This window comes from Mesoplodon bidens (genome assembly GCF_964165515.1).
Source record: "Mesoplodon bidens genome assembly, chromosome: X".
Lineage (NCBI taxonomy): Eukaryota > Metazoa > Chordata > Mammalia > Artiodactyla > Ziphiidae > Mesoplodon > Mesoplodon bidens.
Genome location: NC_138163.1, coordinates 59781552 through 59794630, shown reverse-complemented (window position 1 = coordinate 59794630; position 13079 = coordinate 59781552).

Here is a 13079-nt window from a genome sequence, read left to right as displayed (position 1 = left end):
CATTTTTTCATCAAAAGGACACTATCCACAGAGTAAAAGGGCAGCACACAGAATGGGTGAAAATATTTTGAAATCATACATCTGATCAGGGATTACTATCTAGAATATATAAAGAACTCCCACAATTCAAGAATAAAGGGGAAAAAAAAAACCAACCCCACTGAAAAATGGGCAAAGGCCTTGAATAGATATTTCTCCAAAGAAGATATACAAATGACCAATAAGCACTTGAGAAGATGCTCAACATCACTAATCATTAGGTAAATTCAAATCAAAACTACAAGGAGATACCATCTCAATTCCATTAACATGGCTATTGCCATATCAAAAATTTAAAAATTAAAAAAAATAGAAATAACAAGCATGGAAGATGTGGAGAAATTGGAAGCCCTGTGTATTGCCGGTGGGAATGTAAAATGGTGCAGTCTCAGTAGAAAACAGTATGGTAGTTCTTCAAAAACATAAACAGAATTACCATATGACCCAAAAATTCCAGTTTTGATTATATACCCAGAATAATTTAAGTCAAGGACTCGAACAGGTATTTGTACACTCATGTTCATAGCATCATTATTCACAATATCCAAAAGGTGGTAACACTTGGGTTGCTTCCATACCTTGGCTGTGGTAAATGGTGCTGCTATGAACATTGGGGTGCATGTATCTTTTCAAATTAGTGTTTTTGTTTTCTTCAGATAAATATCAGGGATGGAATTGCTGGATCATATGGTAGTTCTGTTTTTAGGTGTTTTTTATGAGGAATCTCCATATGTTTTCCAGAGTGACTGCACCAATTTACATTCCCACCAACAGTGCACAGGGGTTCCCTTTGCTCCATGTCCTTGCCAACATTTGTAGACTTTTTGATGATAGCCATTCTGACAGGTGTGACTTCATCTTCTTTTGATTCGCATTTCTCTAATTAGCAATCGAGCTATGGAAGCAACACAAGTGTCCATCAACAGACAAATGTATAAAGAATAGAATATTACTCAGCCATAAAAAGAATGAAATTCTGCCATTTGCAGCAACGTGGATGGACCAACAGATATTATGCTTAGTAAAATAAGGACAGAGAAAGACAAAAAGTGTATAATATCACTTGTATGTGGAATCTAAAAAATAATAAAAACGAATGTAAAGCAAAACCGAAACAGACTCACAGATATAGAAAACAAACTAATGGTTACTACTGGGGAGAGGGAAGGAGGGAAGGGCAAGATAGGGGTATGGGCTTAAAAGATATAAACTTCTGTGTATAAAATAGATAAGCAACAAGGTTATATTGTATAGCACAGGGAATTATAGCCATTATCTTGTAATAACTTTTAATAAAGCATAATCTATAAAAATATTGAATCACCATGCTGTACACCTGAAATTAATAAGACATTGTAAATCAACTATACTTCAATAAAAATGGTGGTAACAATCCAAATATCCATTTATGGATGAATGGATAAAGAAAATATAGCACTTACTTAGAATATTATTCAGCCTTAAAAAGGAATGAAATTCTGATACATACTACAACATAGTTTAACTTTGAAGACATCATGTTAAGTGAAATAAGCCAGTCACAAAAGTAAAAATATTATGATTCTACTTATATGAGGTACTAAGGAATAAGCAAGTTCATGGAGACAGAAGGTAGAATAGTGGTTACCAGAAGCCCAGAGAGAAGGAGGGAGGAATGGAAAATTATTGTTTAGGGGGTACAGGGTTTCAGTTTGGGTTTCTGGAGAAAGATAGTGGTGATGATTGCACAACAATATAAATGTACTTAATGCCATTGAATTGCACACTTAAAAGTGGTTAAAAGTGTAAATTTTATGTTGTGTATATTTTACCAGAAAAAAAATCTTCTTCCATAGCAAAATGGTGAGAGGCTCTAGGTTTACACGTGCTTGGACCTGGTGATGGAATAAAGGCCAGTAAGTTCTGAGGCAGTGGAAATTGTCTCGCTGAATTATCTTGCCTTAAAAGGTTAGCTGAGTAAGCCAATGGGTAGAGGATTTTAATTATGCTTCAAGTAATTATTGGTGACATGTGGTGTATTATTAAGGTGCTAAGCATTATAGTTTTGGGTGTTGGGTCAAGTCAAGGCAGGACTCCATCCAAAAGCTCAAGATATGAGAAATCGAGTCTATTTTTCACGATAGTGGTAGGCAAAATTTCAATAGAGTATTAAAGTACCAGATAGTTGGATTGTGACTTAGAATAGCTTAAATTCTAACAGACAACTTGAATGCTAGACAGGAAAACTGAGATTGAAGCTCAACTATATATACTGAGCCAACTGAGGAGCTAGGCATTGGTGACAATGAATATTGGTGATAAAGAGGATTGGAGGCTACATTGGACCCCAGATCACAGCAGATACTCAATTTAGGGCAACAAGATTTGAAGCCCCAAGCTAAGGCCTTTGTTATATTTTCTGCCTTAGTCAAGTTTGGGTTCAGGTCTGGAGAGGGCCTGGGGCCTCTGGCCCCATATCAATATATACAGCAGGCCTGGTATCCTCAAAGAAGTGGCTGGGGATGACAAGAATATGAAATTAGAGGGGATTGAAAGACTGACTGGACAGGATGATTTTAACCAGGAACCTACCAGTTAGAAGAAGGTGCACAGCTCAGAGAGGCTAGAGAGCTATCTAGAGAGTGATCCTAAATAATAGTCATTCATTTGCTCCAGAAATCTAGATGTTTGCCTCAGTGGGGCTGAGCGAGCACAAAGCATCTAATTGACTAGAATAACCCATACTGAAATTTAGTGATTTCTCAAATATCAAAAGGAAAAAAAGTATTTAATGCTTATATTACATATATATTATATACACACATATATAAAATCATCCAACTGTTGAAATATCCACATACTTTATAGATTCATTCCATTTTTACATTTTTGAAACAGAAGGTTTAAAAAGAAAGTAAAGTACATAAAATTAATAAAGCATATATATGCTTAAAATATTTAATGAAAGTTTTCATAACATTCTGCTGATAGAAATCTTTTTCGTAAAATAAAAACATTTAATGAACTTTGAGTTTGGAAAGAAAAGGACATATATCTAATGAAGCCAACAATCTAAATTTTGATACTTGTGACTTTACCACCTTCAAATTTTCAAAGATGTGTGTTAAGGTTATTTCTAACAGGAAAAACAAATGTAATAAGATAGCCACACTCTGCTAATCAGATGTAGAGCCTGTGTGACAGTTAAAATGGACATCATCTCAAATCTCCTGCTTTCTCTTTCATGGAATCTGGGCTCAGATCCTAATTTGTGCATTACAGCAGAGCAGCTGGAGCTGAAGCTGATTGGAAGTATTGGCAATTTATATTTGCATGCCCAAATATCAGCTTTTTAGGATTACTTTCAAGATATTAGTAAAGAGCAAATGTTCTTTTCTACCTTATACCTTACTCTTCAAAGATAACTTGTCTGAGGATTATCAAGCCTTAAGTAAGTAAAATCAAAGATGTCAATAAAAGACTGAGATACTGCAGGTGGAATATTGGTAATTTAAGGGTGTTGCCTTTGGGGAAACAGCTCACAAAATGAGTCTGTAATCACGGACTCTGGAGTCAAACTTCCTGTATCTCAATTCTGCCACTGTGAGCTTTGTGATCTTGAGCTAGTCACATACCTCTTACTTCATAGTTGTGAGGATTAAATGATTTATTGTGAAGAATTAATGAGTTGATATAGTTAAAGCATTTAGAGCAGTATCCGGATGATAATTAGTACCATATAAACATTAGCAATTATTATTTTGACCTTTAAAAGGTAATATAATCAAAGCAAGAAGTCAAATGGCTTTTACCATTCTGAATAAACGCAGTTCAAACTTGAGCTCACACAATGCAGAGTAAAAGTTATAAAGCACATAAGATTGTTCCACATTTCCAGTTTAAGATCAAGTTGGTAAATTTCAGTATTGTACGTAGGATTTACCTTTTGTTAGTTTCAAAAACATAGGTTAACAACTATTCCTGTCTAAATTGTATTAAACAAAAACTTTGCTATTACAGTAGAGCCCCAAACTATTGTATATGATGAAACTGAAGAGGCGAATATTACCTTTTCTTGGATAAACTCACAACTGTCACCAATTTATCTTGCAACAGCACATGGGTTGGACCTTGAGGCCTCATCACCAAGAAAACATGAATTCAAAATATAAATAGCTGCTTCTGACCAAGCCAGAAGTAGGCTACAGCAGTGGTCCGCCCGCACCCCCTCCACCGCCCCTTTCTTTGGATATGAAATTACAGAAGATAAATTTCTTAATCAGAAAGCAGACTAGCTTGTGGCTTGTTCTTTTACATGTTGATTTCATTTAAATTAGCCCTCTTGAAAGCAATCTTTAATGCAGCACAGTCAATGAATATTTCAACACCATATTTACTGAAATCAGAAGATTTCCACAGCAAACACAACGGCAACTTTCTGGTATTGAAAAGTTTTAATGCTTAAAAAAAGAAAAAGCAGGAACATCCCTCTCTAAGTCTCATAAGTACATTTCAAGGTTGCAGAAAATTTACAGCAAGAAAGAACACTGCTCTGAGAATCTGAAGATCAGATTTCAAGTTTCATCTCTGCTGATAACACATTTAGGAGATCAGGATTTTCCAACAATTCGATTCTTCAATTCTACGGAAAAGTAGAATTGATTTGCCCTAAACTATTCCTTCTACAGGTGAAAGTTCTGAGGTCCAGGGAAACGAAGGTCTTAAGGCTAGTTAGCAACACAACAGGGAATAAAGAGTCAGCTCCCCTGACACCAACATATTGAGCTTTCCTTTAGAACATTCTGCTTGTCAACAGATTCAATTAGTATTTATGGAGCATTTCCTATGAACTAAGGACTGTAGTAGATATTTTCACATGTGTTATCTCTCATGGGTTCCTTTTAAAACGAAGCAACCTTTGTGGTTGTATTAGTTTGCTATGGCTGCCATAACAAAATACCACAGAGTGGGTGACTTAAATAATAGAAATAAATTTCCGTACATTTCTGGAGGCTGAAAGTCCAAGATCCATGTGTGGGCAGGACTAGTTTCATTCTGAGGCCCCTGTCCTTGGCTTCCAGATGGCTGCCTTCCCCCTGTGTCCTCGTATGATCATCCCTCTGTCTGTGTTTGTATCCTAATCTCGTCTTTTTATAGGGATACCAATCCTATTGGATTAGGGCCCACCCATATGACAACACTTTACCTTAATTACTTCATTAAAAGCCCAATCTCCAAATACAGTCACATTCTGAGATACTAGAGGCTAAGGCTTCTATATATGTATTTTGGAGGTAAACACAATTCAGCCCATAACAATGGTTTCTATAAACTTACTCTAGCATAACCTGTTACAGCTGGATTTGTAAAACCTTAACCTGTTGTGTCTCCTCCCACTTCAGTAAGTGCTTACTCACCTCTTCAAGCCAGCCCTGCTTCAAGCCAACTGCACCATTTAGTTTCTTTTCCTTTTGTTTGCTGTCTCTCTGATATTTTTTTTTTCCTTTTCCTCTAACTTCCCTCATTTGTAATGAGTTACTATTATATAAAATGCTAGGCTCCCTAACCTTTCATATAATCTCCTACGCTTTTCACAATGAGCGGGCAAGGCGAATTTTAGTAAGCACATTTTACCAATGTAAAAACTGAGGTTTAGAAAAGTTGAGTAACTTTCCCCAAGTCACTCAACAAGTAATGGAGGATCTGTAGTTTGAACTCAGATCTGACTCCCAAATCTATTCTTTCATTTCTTGTAACTTACCACTTCTATTTTTCTTACTACCTGCTAATACCTTAGGCCTGGCAGTTTTCAATGGCTTAATTAGTACTACAGAGCCATGTTGGAGGAACACCCAGTGCTAAGTGCCGTTTTTAAAAAAAATCAGGTGTCTCCCACTTTCTGTTGTTACCAATTGAATTAATATAAAAAACAAACAAATTAGATGAGAACTGAGCTTGAACAGAATGGAAACAAAAGGTCTTAAATGTTTTAACGCCTTCATAAAATTGGGTCTGTTATAAATTAAATATATTATTCATCCTTTCTACTTACTTACATCTGTCCCCATCATATGAATGTGAAATTAGGGCTTTTCCACATGGGCACAGAGAATGACAGAAAATCTCTAATTAAGGTGGTACCCTTAATGTAAATTATATTAATGCTTTTGAAAACAGCACATGCCCTGAATATAAACCCAAGGACAGTGGAGTAGATTGCAGTTCTTCAAGACCTCATTCATTTATGCAACAAATATTTACTGTAAACCTCCACAATGCCAGGCCCCGTGGGAGGTGCCACAGATAGCACCATGAACAAGAAAGGGAGAGTGTCCTTCTGAAATTCAGAGTCTAATAAGGGAGAAAGACATTAGACAATGATTTGAACAAACAGCAGAAGAGTTACTATTTGCGTTAGGTCTATGAGGGAAAGTAAAACAACCTGAGTGAGTAGATAACTGGGGAAGTTTTACCTTTCTGAGAGATCAAGAAAGGCCTCCTGAAGAAAGTGACATTTAAGTTGAAACAAAAAGGAAGATAAGATGTGGCATCTAAAAAATTGATACAAATGAAATTATTTACCAAACAGAAATAGACTCACAGACATAGAAAACAAACTTATGGTTACCAAAGGGGATAGCAGGAGGTGGGAGGAGATAAATTAGGAGTTTGGGATTGACATATACACACTACTATACATACAATAGATAAAAAACAAGGACCTACTGTATAGCATAGGGAACTATACTCAATATCTTATAATAACCTATAATGGAAAAGAATCTGAAAAAGAATATATATATATATATATATATATATATATATACACACACACATATACACACACAACTGAATCACTTTGCTGTACACCTGAAACTAACACAACAGTGAGGGGAGGGGAAGGGGAAGCTGTGACAAAGTGAGAGAGTGGCATGGACATATATACACTTCCAAATGTAAAATAGATAGCTAGTGGGAAGAAGCCACATAGCACAGAGAGATCAGCTCGATGCTTTGTGACCACCTAGAGGGGTGGGATAGGGAGGGTGGGAGGGAGGGAGATGCAAGGGGGAAGAGATATGGGGATGTATGTACATGTATAACTGATTCACTTTGTTATAAAGCAGAAACTAATAAAAAATAAAAATAAAAAAACAAAACAAAACAAAACAAACAAAAAAAGGATGTTAGCCAGATAAAGAAGGACAGAGCATTGTAGGGAGGGGGAACAGCATCTACAAACAGCCTAAGGAGGGAAGGTGCTCAGTGCACTGGAGGGACAGAAGTAGGGCCAGAGAGGCTCTCAGGAAGGAGTAAGGAGATAAATGTGAGGAGAATGGTGCAGGCCAGACATACAGGATCTTGTAGGTGAGGAAGAGGAATCAGAATGAGAGATATAATCTGGATTACTTTTGAGGGAAATGCTATTGTGATATTTTCATAGTTAAATACAAATATAGTTCAGTGAATCTTCTTACAAAAATGAAAAAGAACTTTGTATAATTACCATAATGCAGGCCCTTGTAACACATCAGTGGGAGGTACATTCTGTTAACCCCCATGAGTATTTTTCTGTGTATTACCTAGAAAAGTAGAAATGGATAGTAATAAGGATGGTAAAACCCACCACAATGAAACCTTGCTATCACCATGGAAGCCTCAAAAGAAAGCCAAGAAATTTGCTAAAAGAGTAGATGTCAGTACAGATGGCCAATAGGCACATAAAAAGATGTTCAACTTCACTAAATATTAGAGAAATGGAAATCAGTACTACAATGAGGTATCACCTGACACCAGTCAGAATGGCCGTCATTAAAAAGTCTACAAATAATAAATGCTGGAGAGGGTGTGGAGAAAAGGGAACACTCTTACCCTTTTGGTGGGAATGTAAATTGGTGCAGCCACTATGGAAAGCAGTATGGAGGTTCCTCAAAAAACTAAAAATAGAGTTGCCATATGATCCAGCAACCCCACTCCTAGGCACATATCCAGACAAAACTATAATTTGAAAAGATACATGCACTCATATGTTCACAGCAGCACTAGATGCAATAGCCAAGACATGTAAGCAACCTAAATGTCCATCAACAGATGAATGGATAAAGATGAGATACATATATACAATGGAATATTACTCAGCCTTAAAAAAGAATGAAATAATGCCATTTGCAGCAACATGGATTGACCTAGAGATTAGCATACTAAGTAAGTCAGAAACAGAAAGACAAATACCATATGGTATCACTTATATGTGGAATCTAAAATAAGACACAAATGAACATATCTACAAAACAGAAACAGACTCACTAACATGGAGAACAGATTTGTCATTGCCAAGGGGGACGGGGATGGGGAGGGAAGGATTGGAAGTTTGGGATTAGCAGACTCAAACTATTATATATAGGATGGATAAACAACAAGGTCCTACTGTACAGGACTGTATATATGTTAAACTACAAAGATTGCATAAAAAAATAAAAGACAATATGTGTAAAGTCCAATCTTCCGTAACAATGATACAAACACCTCACATTTGTTGAGTGTTTGCTATGTGCAAGGCACTATTCTAAGGTCTTTATATCTACTTTCTTATTCAAGCTTCACATTGTACAGATGAAGACCTGAGGCACAGAACAGTTAAATAACTTTCCCTCAGCTAATAACTGGTGGAGCAGGCCCTCCAAATAAATTTTCAACTAGCCTGAATGAGAACTAACACTTATTAGAAATGTACTTGTTTTGTAGCTCTGCTAAGTGGTTTATGTATATTATCTAATTTACTCTCCATAAAAACGTTCTACAATTGGTATTATTGTCCCTATTTTTTTTCAGATGAGAAAACTGAGATTCAGAGATAAAAAGTGATAACTAGTATATGATAATGTGGGGATTCAAATAAAATCTACCTGTATATAACACACTATCAGACATTACAAATTACCATCAATAAGGATGTATCCTTTTAGGCCATACCTTTCCCACATAACAAGGGTGATATATTATTAGATTAACATAATAATGATAATACACTAATTTGAAAAGAGATCTGTACCCCCATGTTCATTGCAGCATTATTTACAATAGCCAAGACATGAAAACAACTTAGTGACCATCGAAAGATGAATGGATAAATATGTGCTATATACACACACACACACACACACACACACACACAATGGAATATTACTCAGCAATAAAAAGAAGGAACTCCTGCCATTTGTGACAACATGGCTGGACCTTGAGAGCATTATGCTAAGTGAAATAAGTCACACAGAGAAAGAAAAATACCATATCATCTTACTTATAAGTGAAATCTAAAAAAACAAATAGATATAGGGAACAAATTGGTGGTTGCTAGAGATGGGGGATGTGGGTGGGCAAATGTGTGAAGGGGGTCTAAAGGTACAAACTTCCAGTTACAAAATAAGTCCTGGGGATGTAATGTACAGCACGGTGACTATAGTTAATAATACTGTATTATGTATTTGAAAGTTGCTGAGAGAGTAGATCTTAAAGTTCTCATCACAAGGAAAAAAATTTGAAACTCTGTGTGGTGATGGGTACTAACTAGACTAATTGTGGTGATGATTTCATAATATATACATATATCAAATTATTATGTTGTATACCTGAAACTGATATAACATGTCAATTATATCTTAATGCATTTTTTTTTAAAAAGAGGAATTAGGTGTCAGAGATACACAAGCTAGTAATCTCACAAATCCTTTAGGCAATAAAATATAACTAAGGTTAATTTTAATTAGAAAAGAAAGATAAACCCAGAGCAGTGTTTTTTAACCATTTTGGTCATGGTCACACACACAATATGCACAATTTTAAATATAGTTTAATGTGTTCATGGCTACTCCCAGAAATCCATCAATTGGCACACACTAATGAGGATCCTGAGAAGCCAGGGCAAGGCCCATGAACTGTGGCACTGAAAGATGATAATGGAAGTTTTCAAAAGCACCTCTCTCCCAATTCAGTTTTCCCTGATATCTATCCATTATACATGGTTTATCCAGGCACAGGCCATAATAGGCCACCATTCATTTTTCTTATCTTTCTGTCACATATTTTTAGACACTTATTACATGTAAGGTACTGAGTTGGGCTCTGGAAATGTAAACACACATGATATAGTCCCTCCCTCAAAGTTCAGTGGAGAAATTACACACACACACAAACACACACACACACACACACACACACACACATATATATAGAGAGAGATAGAGAGACAAAGGCAGAGAGATACAGAGAGAGAAAGAGAAAAAAGAGACAAACAGAGAAAGACAGGGAGACAGAAGCAAAATGGCACTACAAAACACAGTGAGTACAGCTTGCTATGGGAGCCTCTAGAAGGGTCACTTGTTAATCTAAAAAGGGTAAGGGTTTCAGCGTTCACTTATAAATTGGCAGAAAATAGGACTCACAAAAAATGGTGGTCATACATGACCGAGTACTGTACATTTCACCCACAATAATATGGAGTTGAGAAGTGACATGATTAGAGCTATGTATTACAAAAAATTAATTGGCAGTATAGGATAAATTATAGAAGTCAGGGTGGGGACATAGAAAATTAGAAGGCTATCATAATAGTTGAAAAGAGAAGTTATGAGGGTGCGAAATGCTCTGGTAGCCAAAGGACTGGAAAGGAAGGGACAGATGAGAGAAGAGTATTATCAACAGAAGTTGATGAATGTGAAAAGCTATAAAGATGGTGGACTCAAGGATTCTTAGCTGTTGAGCCACCATGACTGGGAGAATGGTGAGATTAAGGTAACCTAGAAGAGAAGCTATTTTTATGAGCTCCATTTTGGGCCTCTGGAATTTGAAATACAAGCAAGATAGAGGTATTGAGCAGGCAACTGTAAATTCAGTAACTCTTTTTGGGAGGGATACTGAATCTTCTGCTTAGAAGTGAGAACTATAGTCAGTCACTTATACATCTACTGAACCCAAGTATTCTATAAGGCACTGAAGAAACAAAGATGAATAAAGACATAACATTTTGCACTCTAAAGCTTGGAGATGTGTGAGAGTTTGTCTTCAAGATGGCTATCATTAATTCCTTCCTTCTCTTATATGTGTATACCATCCCCTCATTGAGAGGCGGTGTCTATTCCTCCCCTTCTCTTGAATGGAGCCTGGCTTAAAAACATGCTTTACCAGGCTTCCCTGGTGGTGCAGTGGTTGAGAGTCCATCTGCCGATGCAGGGGACACGGGTTCGTGCCCTGGTCTGGGAAGATCCCACATGCCATGGAGTGGCTGGGCCCATGAGCCATGGCTGCTCAACCTGTGCATCCGGAGCCTGTGCTCTGCAACGGGAGAGGCCACAACAGTGAGAGGCCCGTGTACCACAAAAAAAAAAAAACAAAACAAAACCAAAAAAAAAACATGGTTTACCAATTCAGTGTGGGAGAAGTGATGGTCTAAGAGTTTTGAAGCCAGGTCACAGCAAGTCTTGCAACTTCTGCCTGGGCCCCTGGGAACACCTACTGTGGGCAGAGTGGCTGCCATATAAGAAGCCTGATTACTCTGAGTCTATCACGCTGTGAGAAGTCCAAGCCACACAGAGAAGTCCTATAAAAAATGAGATACCAGTTGAAGAAAGAGGGAGAAGCCAAGGAGCACCAAGACATCAGATATTTGTGTCAAGAAGCCATCTTGTATGTAGGTCCTCCAGCACCAGCTGCCTAGACTTATGCCATGTCAGTCAGAGTTGAACAACCCAGCCAAGCCCTTGCCAAATTCCTGACCCACAAATTCATAAAATATAATACTATTACTACTACAGCTATTACTACCACTACTATTAATAAGAGGCAGCAGAAGCAAAGAAGAATGTTGTCGTTTCAAGCCACTTTATTCCATTAAGTTTTGGAGTATTTTTATTCAGCAATAAATATCCTGAACAAGATGTGAGAATAAACTAGATGACACAGTATATTTGGAGAGGCAGACATGCAGGAATTAATAATGCTGTGTGATAAATGTAATCTCTCAACTAGAGAGAGAACACAGAGAAGAAAAGGTGACCCCCAAAATACCTTTTTTTGAAGGACCAAAGAAAATTAAATTAGCAAGTTGTTCTAGATACTTGAAGAATATATATTTGAAGGATATATTTTACTTCATTTATTTGCTTACCTGGTTTCCATTCCGTTTCACTTCTACAATAAAGGAAAGCAGTATTTAAAGAGAAATTGCAAACTATCATGAGCAGTTAAAGAGCAAAGTTGATTATGGCAATTTAGAGGTGTGAATGTCATTTATGAGTTACATTTTCAGCCAATAACAATAGAGTGGGAAGATGTATACAATTCATGGCAATTTGAAGACAGATTAGGCCTAAATAGTTTCAGTTAAGCTTATACAGATCTATCATGGAAGTTGTCTTTATTTTCCTGAAAATGTGCTTATGAATAGATCAGTTCTACTATATAAAACACAATAAGATCAGTAATATAATCGCTTAGAAGATGATACACAAAGTATGGTCAATAAATAGTAAGTCAATACTGTATATAAACAAAGGAACAAGAATATCTTGGCCTCTATGTTCCCTGTATGTTGGCATCTGAGTCTTTTATTTTATTGAAGTATAGTTGACTTACAATGTTGTGTTTGTTTCTGCTGTACAGCAAAGTGACTCAGTTATACACATACAGACATTCTTTTTTTTTTTAATTTTATTTATTTATTTATTTATTTATTTATGGCTGTGTTGGCTCTTCGTTTCTGTGCGAGGGCTTTCTCTAGTTGTGGCAAGTGGGGGCCACTCCTCATCGCGGTGCGCGGGCCTCTCACTATCGTGGCCTCTCTCATTGCAGAGCACAGGCTCCAGACGCGCAGGCTCAGTAATTGTGGCTCACGGGGCCAGTTGCTCCGCGGCATGTGGGATCTTCCCAGACCAGGGCTCGAACCCATGTCCCCTGCATTGGCAGGCAGATTCTCAACCACTGCGCCACCAGGGAAGCCCCAGACATTCTTTTTTATATCCTTTTCCATTATGGTTTATCACAGGATATTGAGTATAGTTCCCTGT